Raw genomic sequence first — 22,057 nt, 5'->3', positions numbered from 1 at the left:
GCTAGGGAATTCTTGGGGTCTGTGAGGTGCACCAAAATATCATCCGCAAACGTGGAGATCTTAAACCCAGCCGTACCCCATGTCACTCCCATGATTTCCGGGTGGGACACTATCTTTCTGATCAATGGGTCAAGTGTCAGAACAAACAATAATGGGGATAGAGGACACCCCTGCCTCACTCCTCTCCTTATCGAAAATGTTGATGACCGTTCTCTATTGATCCATATGAACGCTTGTGGGTTCAAATAAAGGGCCTCCACAGCCTTCCTAAAAAAAACCTCAATTTCCACTCTCCGCAAAACTTCAAACATGAACTGCCACACCACCCGGTCAAAGGCCTTCTCTGCATCAAAACTTACGAGCAGAGAAGGCTGTTTCTGTTCTTCCACTTTCTCTAAGGAAGCAATAAGAGCTCGTACATTGCTTACTACTGATCTTCCCTTTACGAACCCTACTTGTGGAGATGCTATCAAATCTGGCAGCACCCGGGCCAGCCTATTAGCTAAAATTTTTGCGTATAGTTTTACATCACAATTTAACAGGGAAATTGGTCTGTAAGAGCCCATTTCCTCTGGATCTTTACCAGGCTTCAACAGGAAAATCATTTTTGCCATTCTAAAAGTCTCAGGGACTGATCCTGTGGCCGCCATCAAATTAAATAAGTTCAACAGCAGCGGGGTTACCTGTTCTTGTAGCATTTTATAAAACGCCATGCTATATCCATCTGGCCCCGGTGTCTTATGGATATCACTCTGTTGTAATGCCAACATTAACTCCCCCTCCTCAATAGGGGCATTGAGATATTTCTTCTGTGAAGCCGAGAGCACTGGGAGATCAACATTGTCTAAAAACAACGTGCTGTCCGGTATTATCTCCTCAGGTTCCTTATACATTCCCTCATAATACTGCCGAAAGCTCTTTGCTATATCTTGTTCAAGTCTAAGCCTATCACCTTTTTGATTTTTTATTTTTAGGATTCTACTTGTCCCTCTACCTGTCCCCTGATGCCTAGTAGCGTCCCCGCCTTGTTCCCATACATAAATAGCTTATGTTTGTAATACCACTCAGCTTTCTGTGCCCTCTTTTGCAGTAGTTCATTTAGTTCTCTCTGGGATGTCAATTATTTTAGCTTCTGTTCTTTCTCAGTGGCCCCATATTTCATTCGGTGTGTACGTACCTCCCTTTTCAGGCGTAATATCTCTTTGTCCCTCCTCTTCCTCGTCCATGCCCTATATGCAATTATCTCTCCTCTCATAATCACCTTTGCTGTTTCCCAATATAACCCATGCTGCTCTATGTGCCCTCTGTTATGAGATTCATATTTTTCCTGTAGTAGTTCCCGGAATTTTGTATCCCTATAGAGATCATATGGAAATTTCCACCCCCCTTGTCCTTTCTTGTCCCCTGCTATTTCCAATGTCACCCATATAAGGGAGTGATCGGAGATCTCACCTGGCCCAATCTCCGCCTCCACAGTTCTAGAAAAAAGGGGTTTGGAAATAAATATAATCAATTCGGGATAGGGAGGAGTGAGCCCGAGATAGATGTGTGTAGTCTCTACACCCCGGATGTAACACCCTCCACACATCTACTAATTCCAAAGTAGCACACAGAAATGGCAGTCCCCTTAAATAGTGTCTATGCCCTAAACACCCTGTATTTGTCTTATTAAGGGGTCAAACACCATATTAAAATTGCCTCCCAGCACATTTCCTCCCTGATATGGATTTAATAACGTCATGATCTCCTTGTGAAATTTTTTTATCATATACATTGGGCGCATATATATTGCAGAAGATATAAGTGGCCCCCACCTACTTCCACTTCTATCAGAACGTATCTACCTTCTGCACTTCTTCTGATTGCTTTTATGACCAAATGTAATCCCTTCCTAAATAATATCAGCACTCCTGCTTTTTTATTGTTAGCTGGGGATCCCACTGCAGTTCCCACCCAACCCTGTTGGAATTTGTCATGTTCTATTGAGGTCAGGTGCGTTTCTTGAAGGAACACAATGAGGCATATTTTCAAAGCACTTTGGGAGGCTAAGTTCCATAGGTTTCTATGGAACTTTGGGAGGCTAAGTGCTTTGAAAATGAGCCTGCATGTCTGCTGCATGCCACTGTAGAGCTTGTAAAATTTTTTTCCACTTTATGGGCAATGAGACCCCCCCCCCCTCGTTCCACAATATCAATTTAACCTGCCCCATCAATCCAATTTAGGGTGCCTCGCCGTTTGTTCTTTTTTCCACTAATCGGAGAGCATACCTCCCAGCCCTTAGGCACCCCCCCCCCCTTTTAACCGTTAAGTCCTCCACTGTTCCCCCCCTCGTGCGCGAAGTGAACAAAATGATATTATGAAAAACAGAATGAAAATAACAAAAAAATCCCAACTCCCCCGTCTCCTGCCCTCCACTCCCTATTCCTCCCCTCCCCCCTCCCCCTCTATGGTCTACTAATCATTGTTCTCTTCAGAGAACTGGTCACATTTTCACCCTGCCCCCTCCCCCTGCAGCCTCATCTCTTTATGAACACTCACAACCCGCTTTCTCTGGTCTCCAAGCCCCTATAACCTCCTCCATCTCCTTGCATCTTGAAATTCCTGCCAGCCACGTCATGGGTAAAAATGTCTCCATGCCTGTTAACGTGCCGCTATCTTCCCATTCTTCTCTGTGCCTCCATTACTCTGCTGGGCAAACTGCATCGCCTCTGTTGGGGTAGTAAAAAAACAGACGACCTTCGTGGTGAATTCTCAATCGTGCTGGATAAGTACATAAGTACATAAGTAATGCCATACTGGGAAAAGACCAAGGGTCCATCGAGCCCAGCATCTTGTCCATGACAGCGGCCAATCCAGGCCAAGGGCACCTGGCAAGCTTCCCAAACGTACAGTCTATACATGTTATTCCTGGGATTTTGGATTTTTCCAAGTCCGTTTAGTAGCGGTTTATGGACTTGTCCTTTAGGAAACCGTCCAACCCCTTTTTAAACTCTGCTAAGCTAACCGCCTTCACCACATTTTCCGGCAATGAATTCCAGAGTTTAATTACACGTTGGGTGAAGAAAAATTTTCTCTGATTTGTTTTAAATTTACTACACTGTAGTTTCATCGCATGCCCCCTAGTCCTAGTATTTTTGGAAAGCGTGAACAGACGCTTCACATCCACCTGTTCCACTCCACTCATTATTTTATATACCTCTATCATGTCTCCCCTCAGCCGTCTCTTCTCCAAGCTGAATAGCCCTAGCCTCCTTAGTCTTTCTTCATAGGGAAGTCGTCCCATCCCCGCTATCATTTTAGTCGCCCTTCGCTGCACCTTTTCCAATTCTACTATATCTTTCTTGAGATGCGGCGCCCAGAACTGAACACAATACTCAAGGTGCGGTCGCACCATGGAGCGATACAACGGCATTATAACATCCTCAAACCTGTTTTCCATACCTTTCCTAATAATACCCAACATTCTATTTGCTTTCCTAGCCGCAGCAGCACACTGAGCAAAAGGTTTCAGTGTGTTATAGACGACGACACCCAGATCCCTTTCTTGGTCCGTAACTCCTAACGTGGAACCTTGCATGACGTAGCTATAATTCGGGTTCTTTTTTCCCACATGCATCACCTTGCACTTGCTCACATTAAACGTCATCTGCCATTTAGCCGCCCAGTCTCCCAGTCTCGTAAGGTCCTCTTGTAATTTTTCACAATCCTGTCGCAAGTTAACAACTTTGAATAACTTTGTGTCATCAGCAAATTTAATTACCTCGCTAGTTACTCCCATCTCTAAATCATTTATAAATATATTAAAAAGCAGCGGTCCTAGCACAGACCCCTGAGGAACCCCACTAACTACCCTTCTCCATTGTGAATACTGCCCATTTAACCCCACTCTCTGTTTCCTATCCTTCAACCAGTTTTTAATCCACAATAGGACATTTCCTCCTATCCCATGACCCTCCAATTTCCTCTGTAGCCTTTCATGAGGTACCTTGTCAAACGCCTTTTGAAAATCCAGATACACAATATCAACTGGCTCCCCTTTGTCCACGTTTGTTTACTCCTTCAAAGAGTTGAAGTAAATTGGTCAGGCAAGATTTCCCCACACAAAAGCCGTGCTGCCTCGGTCTCAGTAATCCATGTCCTCGGATGTGCTCTGTAATTTTGTTTTTAATAATAGCCTCTACCATTTTCCCTGCCACCGACGTCAGACTCACCGGTCTATAATTTCCCGGATCTCCCCTGGAGCCTTTTTAAAAAATGGGCGTTACATTGGCCACCCTCCAATCTTCCGGTACCACGCTCGATTTTAAGGGTAAGTTGCATATCACTAGCAGTAGCTCCGCAAGCTCATTTTTCAGTTCTATCAGTACTCTAGGATGAATACCATCCGGTCCAGGAGATTTGCTACTCTTCAGTTTGCCGAACTGCCCCATTACGTCCTCCAGGTTTACCGTGAAGTCAGTAAGTTTCTCCGACTCGTCCGCTTGAAATACCATTTCCGACACCGGTATCCCACCCAAATCTTCCTCGGTGAAGACCGAAGCAAAGAATTCATTCAGTCTCTCCGCTACGTCTTTGTCTTCCTTGATCGTCCCTTTTACCCCTCGGTCATCCAGCGGCCCAATCGATTCTTTTGCCGGCTTCCTGCTTTTAATATACCGAAAACATTTTTTACTATTTTTTTTGCCTCTAATGCTATCTTTTTTTCGTAATCCCTCTTGGCCTTCTTTATCTGTGCCTTGCATTTGCTTTGACACTCCTTATGCTGCTTCTTGTTATTTTCAAACGGTTCCTTCTTCCATTTTCTGAAGAGCAATGCAAAACAAATTCTTTTTTTATGCAGTTCCGTACATGCTCCTACAAATTGCTTGCATTGTGCTGCCACTGCCGCCGAAAAGTCTTGAAAGCACAGCACACTCTGCTCTTCATAACACACTTTGCCCATAGCTCTCCAGGCTCTCAAAATCTCCTGTTTATGAGTATAATTTAAGATTTTACCAATTACTACTCGGGGACGCTGTGCATCTGATCTCAGTTGACCTAGGTGGTGTGCCCGCTCAATTCGTAAATTATTCTCCAGGGCTTTCACTTTTAACACCTGCGGCAGCCATGTTTCTAGTACTTCGCGCAGGTCCACTTCCCGGACAGATTCGGGGATCCCCACCAGCCTGAGGTTGTTCCTTCTTGTCCTATTCTCCAGGTCTTCCACTTTTATTTCTAGCTGGGTGATCCTCCTCTGCCAGTCCTTATTTTGGCCCTCCTGCTGCGTGTTACGATCTTCTAGCTCTGACAGCCTTTGCTGAAATCCCGTCATATCTGTTTTCAGTCCTTCTAATTTGCCATCCATTGTGTCAAATTTTTCTGAAATCCTCTGCAATTTCACATCCACCAGGATTCCAGCAATTGTGAGACCTCTGCTGCGATTTCAGCCACCCAGGCGGAGCTGTTTCTCCCGAGGGACTGGGATCCGCCATCTTGCCGTCACCAGCTCGCCCTCGTGCTCTGTCTTTCCGCTGTGTTTTAGAGGTCATATCTTTATTATTTTCTTTTATGCTGCTGCAAATCTCTTGGCGCTAACTTTCCGTTAATGCTGTCGCCTCTTGCAAGTTGTTTAATCGTTGATTTGCGCTGCTAGGGGGGGGGGGGGGGAGATTCGGGGCCTCAGAGCTCAGTCCTGCGGCGTCCTACCCCTCGCCTAGCATCACGTGACTCCTATGTAATGGTTTTCTAATACAAACAAAATTGTTCATACCTCCAAGCATGCATGCTTAGGAGAGAAAGAAGTCAAGTAGTACTTTTCATGCAAACATTCTCCCACAGAGCTTTACTGTGCTGCTCCCAACTTTATGAATCTAGGAAAAGCCAATGGTGCTGTTGTGCTGCTTGTGTTGAAAGCCTCATTCGGGCATCACATTGATATATGTGAGGAGCACTTTTCATATAACCCATGTAAAGGGGCATTTTCAAAAGAAATGTCTAAGTTGGAATTCGGACGTCTTTGTAAAACATCCAAATTCGGAGGTGGGGAAAAGGTCATTTTTTAAAAAAGATGGACGTCCATCTTTCGTTTCGAAAATACCAAGGACGTCCTTAGATTTGGACGTCTTGATTTTTGGCAATTTTCGAAACCAAAGACGTTCAAGGCTAAAACATCCAAATGCAAGCCATTTGGACATGGGAGGAGCCAGCAGTTGTAGTACATTGGTCCCCCTGACAGCAATCGGGCACCCTAGGGCAGGGCCGTGCCAATACGGTAAGCGAGGTAAGCATGGCAGGGGGGCGCCGTCATTTGGGGGGCGCCGCCGCACCATCCTTACCTCCTCGCCCTCCCACTCCCATTGCCCAACTGGCCGCGCTCTCTTCTCTCCTGCAGCAAGATCCCTTTTTCTTTTTTAATACTTTTAATTTTACCTCCGTCCGGCAGCGCAGCGTCAGTGCAGGAGGCGGCGCTCCCGGTCTAGCCTTCCCCTTCGCTCATGTTCCGCCTTCTTCTGACATCATTTCCTTGACGTCAGAAGAAAGCGGAACATGAGCGAAGGGGAAGGCTAGACACGTCGGGAGCGCCGCCGCCTGCACTGACGCTGCGCTGCCGGATGGTCATGGAGGTAAAATTAAAAGAAAAAAAAAAGAAAGGGAATAGTTGCCGGAGAGCAGGGGAGAGAGAGGAGCATGCAAGGGCAGGGTTCATGGAAGGGAGAGAGAGGAATTGCTGGATAGGGTCAGGGATGAATGGAGGGGACAAGGGACAGATGGGCATGGATTGATGGGAGGGTAGGGCTCAGGGAGAGAGGGGAATTGTTGGATAGGGATGAATGGAGGGGACAGGGGACAGAGGGGCATGGATGGATATGGATTGCAGGGCAGGGCTCAGGGAGAGAGGGGAATTGCTGGATAGGGTGAATGGAGGGGGCAGGGGACAGAGGAGCATGGATGGACATGGATTGGGAAGGCAGGGCTCAGGGAGAGAGGGAAATTGCTGGATAGGGTCAGAGATGAATGGAGGGGGCAAGGGACAGATGGGCATGGATTGATGGGAGGGTAGGGCTCAGAGAGAGAGGGGAATTGCTGGATAGGGATGAATGGAGGGGGCAAGGGACAGATGGGCATGGATTGATGGGAGGGTAGGGCTCAGAGAGAGAGGGGAATTGCTGGATAGGGTGAATGGAGGGGGCAGGGGACAGAGGAGCATGGATGGACATGGATTGGGAAGGCAGGGCTCAGGGAGAGAGGGAAATTGCTGGATAGGGTCAGAGATGAATGGAGGGGGCAAGGGACAGATGGGCATGGATTGATGGGAAGGCAGGGCTCAGGGAGAGAGGGAAATTGCTGGATAGGGTCAGAGATGAATGGAGGGGGCAAGGGACAGATGGGCATGGATTGATGGGAGGGTAGGGCTCAGGGAGAGAGGGGAATTGTTGGATAGGGATGAATGGAGGGGACAGGGGACAGAGGGGCATGGATGGATATGGATTGCAGGGCAGGGCTCAGGGAGAGAGGAGAAATTGCTGGACATAAAGGGGAGGGAAGAGAGATGAAGGAGATGAAATGAGGGAAAAGGAAAAGAGGAGAAAAATTGCACATGGATAAAGAAAATAGGCAGAAGCTGAGGACCAGAAATGAAGAAGAAAGGAGGAAAGGAAAGAAATAAATGGAAAGGAAGCCCTGGAAACGGAGTTAAGAGGACAGATAGCCGCAGAATCAGATACTGGGCCAGCATGATCAGAAAAAGAAAGTCACCAGACAACAAAGGTAGAAAAAAATCATTTTATTTTCATTTTAGTGTTTGGAATATGTCCACTTTGAGAATTTACATCTGCTATCTTATTTTGCAATGTATAGCAATTTGTTTCTAAGAATATTGCTGACAATTCCTGTCAGTGTGGTAAGTGGTGAGCGATCATTTTCACGGGGGGGGGGGGGGGGGGGGGGGGGGAGGGGGCGCCAACTGATAGTCTGCAGGGGGGCGCCAGAGACCCTTGGTACGGCCCTGCCCTAGGGGGCACTGCAGTGGACTTCATAAAATGCTCCCAGGTACATAGCTTCCTTACCTTGTGTGCTGAGCCCCCCAAAACCCCCAACTGTACACCACTACCATAGCCCTTACGGGGAAAGGGGGGCACCTATATGTGGGTATAGAGGGTTTGTGGTGGGATTTAGAGGGCTCGCTGTTTCCTCCACAAATGTAACAGGTGGTGGGGGGGTATGGGCCTGGATCCACCTGTCTGAAGTACACTGCACCCACTAAAACTGCTCCGTAGATCTGAGTAGGACAGCTGAGGCTGGCATACAGGCTGGCACGTAATATTTTTAGTTATGTTTTTTGAAGGTGGGAGGGGGTTAGTGACCACTGGGGGAGTAAAGGGAGGTCATCCCCATTTGCCTCCAGTGGTCATCTTGTCATTTCGGACACCTTTTTGTGCCTTATTCGTAATAAAAACAGGTCTGGGTGAAAACGTCCAAGTTTTAGTCTTGGACGTCTCTGCTTTTTTCCATTGTGGCTTAAAGACGTCCAAGTCTTAGGAACACCCAAGTCCCACCTTCACCACACCTCTGATACGCCCCCCTCAGATTTGGACGTCCTTGCAACAGACTTCCACTAGAGCCATCCAAAATTGGGTTTTGATTATACCAATTTGGACGTCTCTGAGAGATGGACGTCCAAGTACTGATTTATGTCAAAAGATGGACGTCCATCTCTTTCGAAAATGAGCCTGATAGTTTCAGACAAAGTGGGAGTAAATTTTGTGCATGTATATGCCAGTATAGGTGTATAATCTGCTTCTTATAAAATTACCCCTGCTATGACAAGTAGGTGCATATTTGTAGATAATCCGAATGCAGCCATATTTGGGAGTAGAGTGTGGATAGAGTCATGAAATACACACCCGAGTTCTAAATATGCACCTATGTGTATACTTCAGCCATATCCATTTAGACCAGGTTGGCTGCTACACGGTTTTCTATGCCCAGATATTCAGCACTGAGTTGGATACCATTACTGAATATCCAGGTATTAGGTAGACATTGGGAGGTACCTGGGTATTTCCAATATTCAGCAGTAGTACAGCTACCTGATTAACTGAGGACAGCATTTATTTCTGTCCTACTAAGTTAACTGGGCATCTATTTGGGTACCATTGCTGAATATCAACAGTGCCCAGATTACTCCACCTCCACCCAGACTGCATCTCTGGACTGCGCTGACACTGCCTGCAGCATGCCAAGGTGATCTGCCTGGAGTATCAGTGTCATTGTCTAGGTAAGTCAAAGCCCACTTACCTGAATAAATCATATTGAATATTGACCCAAAAATGCCTACTGTTGAGGGTCAGTCCACTTATGTCTGTCTGCCTATTGATATGCATGTTTGTGCATGCACAATCATATGGATACCAACTACAGCAAAAATGGTAAAAAAAAGATATGGTTGCAAAGAAACTTCAATCTTTATTAAACACAATGGCCCAGTTAATATTTAAGGTATCTATGTTCAATAGAACCACACCATTGCTGGTGCAATTACATTAGTTACCAGTGCAGGCATGCATTGCTTTTAAGCTCTGTTGTCTGTGGGTTTTTTTTTTAATTGTGTATGGAGAAGTGCCTGCTTATGTGACAAATCTTATTCAGTTATTAGTTTGAAATGCCTGTCCTTCTGGATCTAGATGTTTTTTTTTTAATTCTTTATTATCCAGATCCAACAAAGGTGGTATACAAAACGTTTTTGTCTAATTCATTTGCATAGCAGGCAGCTAGTAACTGCAATGATCTACCTATAGAAATCAGAACGCAACCTAATTATGTTGCATTTCGTAAACTGCTGAAGACTTTGTTATTTAAAAAATATTTGACCGTAAATTATTTTTTTCTTGTCTGCACGTTTCATTGGCTTATAATATTCCTGGGGTTTGCCCAGTTTTTTAAATTATATAAACCAGTGTTTCCGAAGTCCAGTCCTGCAGTACCCCTTGCCAGTCAGGATTTCAGGATACCCACAATGAATATGCATGAACTTGATTTGCATACACTGCCTCCATTATATGCAAATCTCTTATTGTGGATATCATGAAAACCCGACTGGCAAGGGATTTTCCAGGACCGGACTTGGGAAACACTGATGTAAACCACACTGATCATTTAGTTGCCATAGTGGTTCAGACCAATAGTCCATCTAGCCCAGTATCCTGTTTCAAACAGTGGCCAAGTCAACTCACTCTGCACCCCGTTATGGATAACTCAAATGTGGGGGTGCGTTATGCCCGAAATGATAGAGCAAAACTGCACAAATTTATAAACTATTGGCAGATGACAGACATATGGAGACATTATAACCCGATGTCACGCAGCTATACTTACTATTCGGCGGTGCATGCATCGTATTCACGAATTGACCTATGGCTGGGAGGACAAAGTTTGATACAGAGAGTACAAGGGGTACAAATACAGAGCAGAACTTGGTCTGATCATTCGCCCCTTACGCTAACATTAAGGTGCACAACAAATAGAATACCCAAACCATGCTGGCGCATGGATGATAGTATGTTAGCAGACCCAAATGTGATCAAGCAATTAGAAACCGACATCCAAAATTATATCACACATAATGACACAGGAGACGTGAGCGACGACATACTATGGGAGGGGCTTAAAGCAGTCCTTAGAGGACAGATTATATCATTACATACATATAGATTGAGACAAAAACAACTTAAAACACAACAACTACATGTAGAGCTTGAACACCTACAACATACCATAGCCAAAGGGACCCATACAGCAAGGGTAGCTCAACGATGTCAACAAGTACAATTAGAACTTCGTGACCTACAATTAGCAGAGGTGGCGAAAACACTTTAAAGAACACAACAGCAATATTACGAGTTTGGTAATAAAGCCTCCCGGCTATTAGCATATAAATTAAAAAACAAAAGATGAAAAACCACATACATGCAATAGAAGATAACACAGGACAGCGACTGATTACAACTGATATTAAGCGAGCTTTCTATACTTTCTACAAACAATTATACACAGATGATATACATTCAGGACCACAAGCAATTCAAGACTACTTAGAAGGGATAGAGCTCCCTCAAATCGACCCAACTCAAAATGATGAACTCTCTGCACCCATTACATTGGAAGAGGTACAATGGGCAATACATAACTTACCTAACGGTAAGGCTCCAGGACCTGATGGGTTCACGAATAGATTCTATAAACATTTTGGGAAACTATTGGCACCTTTATTGGTTCGGGTATTAAATGAGATAGAACATCAAAAAAAATTGCCTCACTCGTGGCGGTTAGCTCATATTAGTATTCTCCTAAATCCTGGGAAAAACCCGATGCAATGTGGATCATATCGACCCATATCACTTTTAGATACAGACTATAAAATATTCACGAAAATTCTGGCCAGGCGATTACAGAGGCTTATGCCGGAATTGGTGCAGAATGATCAGACGGGTTTTGTAGAAGGAAGACAAATGTTTGACAATATCAGACGGGCACTGCATTTAATACAAGAGGCAAATAGCACACAACAATCTTGCTTTCTCTCGATGCTGAGAAAGCGTTTGATCGAGTGCACTGGCCCTATATGTTTAAGGTTCTACATAAAATGGGAATGACAGGCCGATATATAAAATGGCTACAGCGTCTATACGATAAGCCACCAGCAGATTTGATTATAAATGGGGAATGCTCGGCTACTTTTAAATTAAACAGGGGGACACGGCAGGGATGTGCACTTTCTCCCCTGCTTTTTGCCCTCACAATGGAGCCATTAGCCCAGATAATTAGAACAAATGAGGCCATTCATGGGATCCAAATTGGTCATAAGATACATAAAATTATGTTGTTTGCTGACGATATCCTTTTGACTCTAACAGACCCTCATAGATCATTATATACTATTGAACAAACATTGGGGCAATTTGGGCAAATAGCAGGATTTAAAATAAATATGACAAAATCAGAGATATTGGGCTTAAATATAAATGCAGAAGACAGGGATAAGTTACAAGAATGCCACCCATTTAGATGGACAAAGCGCTCCATCCGATATCTGGGAGTTAATTTGACACCTAGCCTAAAAACTCTTTTCGAGGCAAACTTCCCAGGTAAATTGCGGGAAATACTACAGGAACTAGAGAGGTGGGAAGGGTTGGAGTTGTCCTGGATAGGCCGGATACAAGCAATAAAAATGATGTTACCCACAATTTTGTACCTCTTCATAGCATTACCAATCCAAATCCCCCAAAAATTCTTTAGACAACTAAAGAAAAAAACCTTTGCGTTCATTTGGAAACATAAGCTGCCCAGAGTACAAGCAGAAATGCTATACCAACCTAAAAAAAAGGGGGGAATGGGAGTGCCGGATTTCTTCAGGTACTTTCAAGCAGCACAGCTAAGAATATTAGCAGCATGGATTACTGAGGAAGACAAACCATGGTTACAAATTGAAAAACACTGGATAGGACAATCACCCAGCAGCATTACTCTGGCTCCCCAGTAAACGGGTTAGGGCAATGGCAACATTGCTACCCCTAACAGTTGCATACCCATTAATGACATGGAATACATTACGCCAACAATTCTGTCCACAGAGAACATATTTTCGTAAAATGCATATACAAGGGGCACCGGGATTTTCATGGGAAGAGGGAGACAAAATATATAAGAGACAATGGAGACAGAGAGGGTTGAGACAATTGGACCAAATATGGGAAGAGGGGGCAATACGTTCATATAATGAGTTGCAAGACGAATTTAATCTCCCAGCACATCACCTGTTATACTACACTAGAATTAGAGATTATATTCTTCGAAAAGCCAAAGGGGAGCTACAAAAGGAGGAAACAGAATTAGAGCGGGCCATGGGAGGGAATAGTCGTAAAAGATGTGTCAAGAATACACGGGGCACTACTCTCATATAAAACCCCAATTCAGCAATACATACAGAAATGGGAACAAGATATAGGGGCTACATATGAACTGAAGAGTTGGGAAAGGCGATAGGCTTTCTATTAAAGGGATCGGTGAGTAGTTCCATGATAGAAAATGGATATAAGATCCTGTATCGATGGTATTATACCCCACATAAAGTAGCGAAAATGTTCCCAGGCTCTTCGAATCAATGCTGGAGGGGATGTCAAGTTAGGGGGGATATGAAACATATATGGTGGTCATGCCCAAAGATACAACCTTATTGGCAGGAATGTCTTAAGTTATTGCAACAGATATTGGGCAAAGAATATCCACAAACGATGGACTACTGTTTATTGCAATTTCGCCCACCTGGACTTCTGACACCTCTTCACCGTTTGGCTTCCATGTTTTTAGGAGCGGCAAAGATTACACTGGCGGCCGCCTGGAAGCAATCGCTGGCTCCTCCAATTGTCAAAGTTTTACATAAAATGGACTATGTATCAAATGGCAAAGCTTACAGGGATGAAGAACAATCAGCTGCTCCAGTTTACCAAAATATGGGACAAATATAAGCTTTGGAGTTCCCAAGCGGGAATTGACTTAGATGCTCCGCAATTGATAGTACCAATGAGGTGAAATCATTTGGCAAACTCGGGCTTTTTTAGGCCCGAAGTTTTAATTATAAAAGAAGATACACCACAGAGATCCATAGAACTATGAAGAGACTGGGGGGGGGGGGGGGGGGGGGGGGGGAGGAGGGAAGGGAAGGGGGATACTTTTATGATGTATAAAGTGATGTCGATGTTTGTTTATCTAAGTTGTTTATACACTAACAAAGTTTAAAAAAAAATAAACAGGATCTTCCGGTGACGTCACGGACCTGAATGGACGCCTGAGCCCATAGCTCCGCGCTCCCCTGCGATAAAATTGCACTTAGCGCGGACACCCGAAGTTGGATTTACATCAGAATAGCCACTTAGATAAGTACTGATTCCGGACATATTATGAGCAAAGCCACAGCAACTCAGTCGCGCGACGGCGAGAGATGCTCGGCGCGAAAGCAGGCCAAGAGTCGAGTGCGCCACGTGTCCTCGGCCCCGGGGCCTTCATCGGGATCAGAGTCTGCTTCCTCGCAAGCCGAACCGCGGAGACCCGCCCCTAAAACAGGCTTTACCAAAGAGATGGCTAAATACTTGGAGGAGATCCGAGCGGAGATCAAGGCATCTAAGGTAGAAATTCTCGAACATGTTGACGCCATTAGCCTTGATCTCCGCGAGCTGGGGGGCAGGGTAGAGGCCTTGGAGGAGCGTGCAGATGAGCAGGTCGAGAGAGCAGAGGCCATGGACGCTCGTTTTCTGCAACTGGCAGAGCAGTCGGAGGAGTTACAATACAAAATAGATGATCTCGAGAACCGAGGTAGGAGACAAAACCTCCGGTTCCGAGGTGTTCCTGAAACGGGCAATATGGAAGACATACCCACGATAGCACGCTTGCTGTGTGAGAAGATTTTGGGGGAACAACTTGACCCAGAGGAGGTTTTGTTTGAGCGTGCACATAGATCGCTTGGGAAGCCAGCAGACAAACCCAGAGATATAATCGTGAAGTTCACATCATATGCGCTCAAAGAGAAAGTATGGTTAAAAGCGCGCCAAAATCCGCCATTGGAGTACAATGAGGTGAAGGTGTTTGTTTACCAAGATCTGTCACTGTTCACCCTAGCGCAGCGGCGAGATATGCGACCAGTGTTGGCAATCCTGCAAAAAGAAAAGATTTCATACAGATGGGTATTTCCTTTTGCTTTGAGTTTTATGTTCAGTGGAAAACAGCGTCGATTCCGAAAACTCTTAGAGGCGTGGAAGTTCCTGCATGAGGTGGGACTGACTCAAGCATCGGTGCCTCCGGGAGACCTGGCTCCTTCAACCAAAGCTAAGTTGCAGAAGTGGAATAGAGTACCTCAGAAGTCCCAGAATCGGGGAGCCAAGACATGACTTTATGGTTTTCATTTGTTCTAATATTATTTCTTCATCTTGGCTGCAGACGCCAGTTAAAGTGGTGAGATGTTAGTGCTGATTCAGGGGCCTATAGTGTTTAAAAAGTTACTTGATGTTGTGCTATTATGTAAGTGGCAAGGGCTCTAGAGGGTGGGTAGCGCAAAAGAGTTAGGAGGATTACAGTTTCTGTATTACAGAAGCGGGCAGGGGGGAAGTACTCGGGGCAAGTGGGACAGGTATGGCTGTTTGGTTCATGTGGGGTATACTGGGAGGCCCTTGTTCCCAACTAGGGCTTATAGCTCTGTTTGGTGGGGGTGTTATCCTGAAGAGGTCAGGAAGGAAGGGAAAGGTGGGAGGGGGGGGGGGGAACTACGACCATCATGGGGGACAGCAGTTTGTTATTTAAAGGAAGTAATACTGGCAGGTGGGTGGTGGGTTGTATGTGAGGGAAGAGAAGGATGTATGATGTTCAATATCAATATGTGCTGTAATTATCCTCAAAAATGAGTGCTGATTTGAAAGTATTGTCTTACAATGTAAAAGGATTGAATATGCCTCAAAAGAGACAAAAGTTTTTTAAGGAGCTGCGGCAGCTTAAACCACACATAGTCCTTCTGCAGGAGACACACTTGCGCCGCCAGCATGAGAGGTTTCTCTCCTGCATGGGCTACCCGGGGGCATACTTTGCGTCCACAGAAGCGTCCAAAAAAAGGGGGGTGGCGATCCTGCTGCACACCTCGATGGCAGCACAGGTAATACACATTAAGAGGGACCCAGGAGGGCGTTTTTTGTTTATTCACTTACAAATTGATCAGGCTGACCTAACGATTGCATCCATATATGCCCCAAATAGTGGTCAGAGGGAATTTTTTGAGAGGGTACGGAATTCTTTGGTAACATTTGCTAAAGGCTCAATAATAGTGGGTGGTGATTTTAACGCAGTAATGAATCCTGGGTTGGACCGTACGGGAGTCGCTAAGACGGAGGGGAAACGAGAGACTGCGGCATTGGAGTCCATGGCTTATTCTTTAGGAGTGCTGGATCTCTGGAGGCTGACCCATAAGGTTGAGAGGGACTATACTTTCTATTCACCAGTGCACAATTCATACTCACGCATAGATTACATCTTCGTAGACACCAACTTAGTGGAAAGGGGGCCAGAGGCAGGAATAGGCAATATAACAATCTCAGATCATGCTCCAGTCTGGGTCTCCCTGCCAAATGTAAGGGCTGAAATTAAAAACAGGAGGTGGACACTAAACGTTAGTTTGCTGCAAGAGGAAGAGGTGGTGGAGGGCTATAGAAGCATGCTAAAAGAATACCTGGATCTTAACATAGAATCTGGGCCTTCACTTCAGGTAGTGTGGGATGCCATGAAGGCAGTGTCCAGAGGCTACTTCCTGAAATTGGCCAGTAGACGCTCCAAGGCCCGGAAGGCTCAAATAGCGGCTTGTTTAGCGAAGATACATAGTTTGGAAGCCCAGCATAAGGCAAATCGGTCATCCCAAGTCTGGCAAGAGTTGAGTAAAGAACGACTGTTGTTGGACTCTATTTATTCTGAACACCTCAGTATGATACAGGCGAAGCACAGGGCGGGGTCTTATGAGTTCGCAAACAAAGCTGGCCGTCTCCTGGCTATACGGATGCGTAGGCAAAGGGTCGACCGAACGGTTAGGCAGGTGCGAGATGCTAGAGGCAACATGTTGCGAACTTCTTCGCGGGTGCGTGAGCGATTCGGGGACTTTTATCGAACACTATACACAGGAGATTAATCCTTCAGTAGAGGTTATAGAGAACTACTTGAGGGAGAGTGAGCTTCCCGCACTGACTAATCAACAACAAGCAGTGCTAGACAAACCAGTTACTCCCTTGGAAATCCAGGAGGCCATCCATAGTCTGCCTTCATATAAATCCCCAGGGCTAGATGGGTTCCCTAACGAGTTCTACAAGAGGTTTGCAGCTGAGTTGGCGCCACTTCTTGCAGACATGTTTAATCAGGTAGGAATGGGGAAGACCCTGCCCCCAACCATGATGGAGGCCTGGATAGCAGTATTACCCAAACCGGGCAAGGACCACGAGGACTGTGGCTCCTATAGGCCCATCTCAGTTTTAAATGCCGATGTTAAAATTCTGGCAAAAGTATTGGCGAATAGGTTAGCACCTTTGCTCCCGGTTCTCATACATCCAGACCAGGTGGGCTTTGTATCCCATCGGAAGGCTATGGATAATATCAGGCGAACGTTGGACCTTATGTACCTTGCTAAAAGAAATCAGAAGCCTCTGTGTCTTCTCAGCCTGGATGCTGAAAAGGCTTTCGATCGGGTTCATTGGACCTTCATGTACAAAGTATTGGAGACTCTGGGTTTTGGGGTGCAGTTTAGAGCTTGGATACAGGCTTTCTATACGTCCCCTAGTGCATGCGTGAGAGTTAACGGAGGTAATTCGGAGTTGTTCCAGCTCTTTAGAGGCACACGGCAGGGCTGTCCTTTGTCCCCCCTTCTATTCGCCATGGTCATGGAGCCATTTGCCTCACGCCTGAGGCTCGACCCGGAAATCTCGGGAGCTAGAGTGGTGGAAAGGACACATAAATTAGCTTTATTCGCGGATGATGTCCTGCTGTATGTAACACGTCCACAAGTCACGTTTCCAAAACTCAATCAGCTTATCGAAGAGTACTCGGCAGTATCGGGGTTCAGGGTGAACATGGCCAAGTCAGAAGCATTGAACGTGACGCTGAGTGGGGAGGAGGTGGAGTCCCTGAAGGCGACTTTTCCCTTCAAATGGGCTAAAAAGCAAATCAGATATCTAGGGGTTAATTTGACCCCCGACCTCTCGGAGCTTTTCTCGGCCAATTATAAAGGGTTGGTAAGGAACATAGCGGCAGATATGGAGCGGTGGGGGGACTTGGAGGCTTCATGGTTTGGACGGATAGCCATTGTAAAAATGAATGTTCTCCCTCGTCTCCTGTACTTGTTCCAAGGAGATGCCCAGGCGATTCCTTAAGATGTTGCAGGATCGTATAGTGCGCTTCGTCTGGGCAGGAAAGCGACCTAGGCTGTCGCGCGCCCTCCTTTATCAAGAAAGGAAGAGGGGAGGGATGGGCGTTCCAAACCTCACATGGTATTACCGGGCGGCACAGGGCAAGGCGGCAGTCGAGTGGTATCAGGCATATCCAGATAGACAGTGGGTACAGCTGGAGCAGTACTCAGTCGGTGTCAAGCCATTGGAGGCACTCATGTGGTTGCCACGCCCCTTTAGATTGCTGGAAGAGCATGAATGCCCGGCAGTTGGTGTAACCCTTCATTATTGGGATAGTATATTTCCACAGAGTAAGTGTGTCTTGTCACGTCTGTCCCCAATAGCATATAACCCTTTGTTCCTGCCTGGCAATGAGAAAGGGACCTTCACTAGATGGTACGGGCTGGGGGTGAAAACGTGGGGGCAACTGTATGAAGCTGATTCCCTAATTTCTTTCTCAGCATTACAGGGTATGTACCCCGTGGAGGAGAGGGATGAGTTTGCCTATCGTCAGCTGGTGCACTTCCTCCAGACTGAGGCAATTACACGGGTGATCAAGCGGGATAAAACACCACTAGAGGAAATTTGTGAAAAATTCCATATGTCACGGGGATTAATTGGGAGCCTGTATGGTTGTATATGTAGGCGGGCACCCTGTTACAGCAAACATAGGAAAAGCTGGGAAGGAGAGCTTGGTGTGGCCCTGGGGGAGGCCCGGTGGGAGAGAATAGAACGGGCAGTGGCGAAGGTGTCAATCCATGTACCGCTTAAGGAAAATGCGGTGAAGGTGCTGTACCGATGGTACCTTACTCCGGATCGCCTTCAGCGCATATACCCGGATTTGACGGGGCTGTGCTGGAGGAGGTGTGGTCAAAAAGGCACAATGGGACATGTGTGGTGGAGCTGTATCAGAGTGAAAGCCTTTTGGAAAGCTGTTCACAGTAGGCTGCAGTATTGGGTGGGCTGTTCAATTGCCTGGGCCCCAGAGGTTTTTCTTTTCTCTATAAAGGTGGCAGGTCTAACAACACATCAACAAGCATTGGTGAGGCAGGCGGTGGGGGCTGCCCGGGTAGTAATAGCTTCGCACTGGAAACAAGTGGGGGTCCCACCAATTGCGAAGTGGTATAATAAATTGCGATATGTGTGTGAAATGGAGAGACTTGTAGCAGAGCGGAAACATCAAAAGAGCAAATGGTATTTGACCTGGAAATTCTCTCTCAATGATGCGAACACAACTTAGAGTTATGCTGGTGCAAATGTAAGGTTGCATAAGTTTAATGTAATCCCCACAAGGTGGTGAGGGGGGGGGAGGGGAAGGGACGGGGAGGGGAGGGGGGGGGGAGGGGGGAAAAAAAAAAGTCAACAGAGGGTTTTTTCTTTTTGAATGTTGTTATAATATAGAAAGCATTTTGTTGGAATGTTTGTCACATGGACATATTTGTACAACTGTACTGATGGATTTTGTTTTGCACAAAATGTAATGCATAAATGTTCAATAAAGACTTTATAAAAGAAAAAAAAAATAAATAAACAGCTTTGATCTGTGAAAAAAAATATATATTTTTTTAAATAACCGTTATTAAATGGACTTGGGGAAAATCCACTATTTCTGGGATAAGCAGTATAAAATGTTTTCTACATATTTGGGATCTTACCGGGTATTTGTGATCTGGATTGGCCACTGTTGGAAACAGGATGCTGGGCTCGATGGACCTTTGGTCTTTCCCAGTATGGCAATACTTATGTACTTATGTAACTTTTTATTTAAATTGGAATCAATCACAACAGATCACAGAACAACTCTGCTGGTACCCAGTTGTTTCTTCAAGTCACCAGCATTGACTCAAATCCTTAAATATTTTCAAAGAGCTCCCCTCCACCATCTCTGTCCCACCTATTTTAACTTCCTTCCCCCAACTGTCTACTGTATATTCCCCCTCAACTCCTCTCACCCCCTTCTGTCACTTTTCCACACTAATTAATAAAACAGGCCAATCAGATGGGAGGGGCATTTTTGATATGACATCTAAATCTGACAAAACATTTTGAAGAAAAAAAAAACGTCCAATATCTGAATAAGAATTAAGTTCATTTTCCAAAAACAAACACGTCTTATCTTTTTTGTTTTGGAAAATACTGTTTCTATCAAGGTTTTGTGCTTTGGACGTTTTGTTTTTTGTCCATTAAAAAAAAAACGTCCAAGTGAAAAACGTAGAAAATCAAGCCATTGGGATGTAGGAGGGGCCAGCATTTTTAGAAGAACTGTCTCCCAGAAATCCCAGAAGATAAATGGGGCACCCTAGTGAACTTCAAAACCATGCTGCCAGGTACACATCTCACTGTTGCTCCCTTATCTTGTCTGCTGAGCCCCCCAAAACCCACTGTCCACAGCAGTACACAATAGTCCTTATGGATGAATGGGGCACCTATATGTGGGTATAGTGGGTTTCTGGTGAGTTTTTGGAGGTCTCACAGTTTCCACCACAAATGTGACAGGTAGAGGGAGACAGGGACCAGAGTCCCCCATGCCATGGTGCACTGCATTGCACTGACCATTACACTACTCCAGGAACCTGCATGCTGCTCTGATAGACCTGACTAACATCTGATGCTGCCATAGAGGTTGCTAAATCATATTTGTATTCACATTTGTGGGGGTTGGGAGGGGGTCAGTGACCACTGGGGGGGGTATTGTGGGGGTCACCCCTGATTCCCTCCAGTGGTCACACACTGAAAAAAAAAAAACACTTACCCCCTCACAACTGCCCCACAGCACAAAAAATACCCTCCCAATATGCCACACTACCCCACAAACTGACCTATGCCAGTGTGACAAAGCAGTGCCATAGCCAGAAAGATATGAGGCTGCATAGAGAGAGAGAGAGAGAGAGAACCAGCAGAAGAGAAGAGATGTTAATACCCATGTACAAGTCATTGGTGAGGCCCCACTTGGAGTATTGTGTTCAATTTGGAGGACATATTTCACTGAGGATATAAAAAGACTTGAAGCAGTCCAGAGGAGGGTGACAAAAATGGTGTGAGATTTGTGCCAAAAGATGTACGAAAAGAGACTTGAAGACTACAATATATATACCCTAAAGGAAAGGCGAGACCAGGGAAGATATGATACAGACATTTAAATATTTGAAAAGAACATACAAACAAATCCTTTTCAGAAATGGGGAACAGTAGAACTAGAAGAGGTGAGATTGCAGGGTGGCAGACTTTGGAGTAACACCAGGAAATAGTTTTTCACGGAGAGGGTGATGGATGCCTTGAATACCCTCCCAGTGGAGGTGATGGGGACAAAAAAAGTGAAAGAATTCAAAATATATGGGATAAACACAAATGATCCCTACATAGAAAGAGGGTGAAATTAAAAAAAAAAAAAAAACTTAACTTACCTCATGGCTGGAGTGGTCCTCAACAGCAACTCCAGTAGTTGGGAAGTAAGGCCACTGCTGGGCAGGCTTCTACAGCCTGTGGCCTGAAAATGGCAAAGACAAATTTGGATCAAGTATGTATATTTTTAAATCATATTCATATCATATTCTATGACTACATATACTGTGTACCTCATTGGGGGAAGATAAGTAATCTTAAGGTTGAAATTAGTGGGTAAAATGTTGTTAGCAATATTGTTGGATTAATCAAGTATTGATAATATACTAGTAAAAAAGGCCCGTTTCTGGAACGAATGAAACGGGCGCTAGCAAGGTTTTCCTGGGAGTTTGTATGTTTGAGAGAGAGAGCCAGAGTGAATGTGCAGGTGTGTGACAGAGTGAGACTGTCTGTGTGACAGTGTGTGTGTGAGAATGAGAGTGTGTGACAGGGCCCCCTCCCCTGTTCCTAATGCCCCTCACCCCGTTCCCTCCCCTCCTTTTCCTCCTCCTTCCCACACTTTGGGTTCCTTAAGACTTTCAAAAGTCTATGTACCCCGTGGCCCTAACGCCCAGTATCCGGATACCCCACCGCTTTCCTCCTCACCCCTCCCCCAAGATGTAATACTTTCACGTCCTTCATTTTTTAAAAAAAAAGTGTCCTATCTACCCTGTGTACAAATGCCCAGCATTCAGATTGTGTTCCTGTCGTAAATTTTCATTTCTTTCATTCATTCA

The 22,057-nt window shown here is 45.4% G+C and overlaps 1 long non-coding RNA gene across 1 annotated transcript in view; it reads right to left on the bottom strand.

The window, feature by feature from the left end:
• LOC115479590 overlaps window positions 1-21,425 on the bottom strand; it is a 55,508-nt gene extending 34,083 nt beyond the window's left edge. The window contains exon 1 of the long non-coding RNA XR_003943723.1: window positions 21,344-21,425. This is a non-coding gene — a long non-coding RNA (uncharacterized LOC115479590). The remainder of the gene's footprint in view (window positions 1-21,343) is intronic.
• Between the last annotated feature and the right edge of the window lie 632 nt (window positions 21,426-22,057).

This window comes from Microcaecilia unicolor, chromosome 11, assembly GCF_901765095.1.
Source record: "Microcaecilia unicolor chromosome 11, aMicUni1.1, whole genome shotgun sequence".
In the NCBI taxonomy this organism is placed as follows: domain Eukaryota; kingdom Metazoa; phylum Chordata; class Amphibia; order Gymnophiona; family Siphonopidae; genus Microcaecilia; species Microcaecilia unicolor.
The sequence above is the reverse complement of the archived record's forward strand: the minus strand, read 5'-3'. Positions and strand labels throughout refer to the sequence as shown.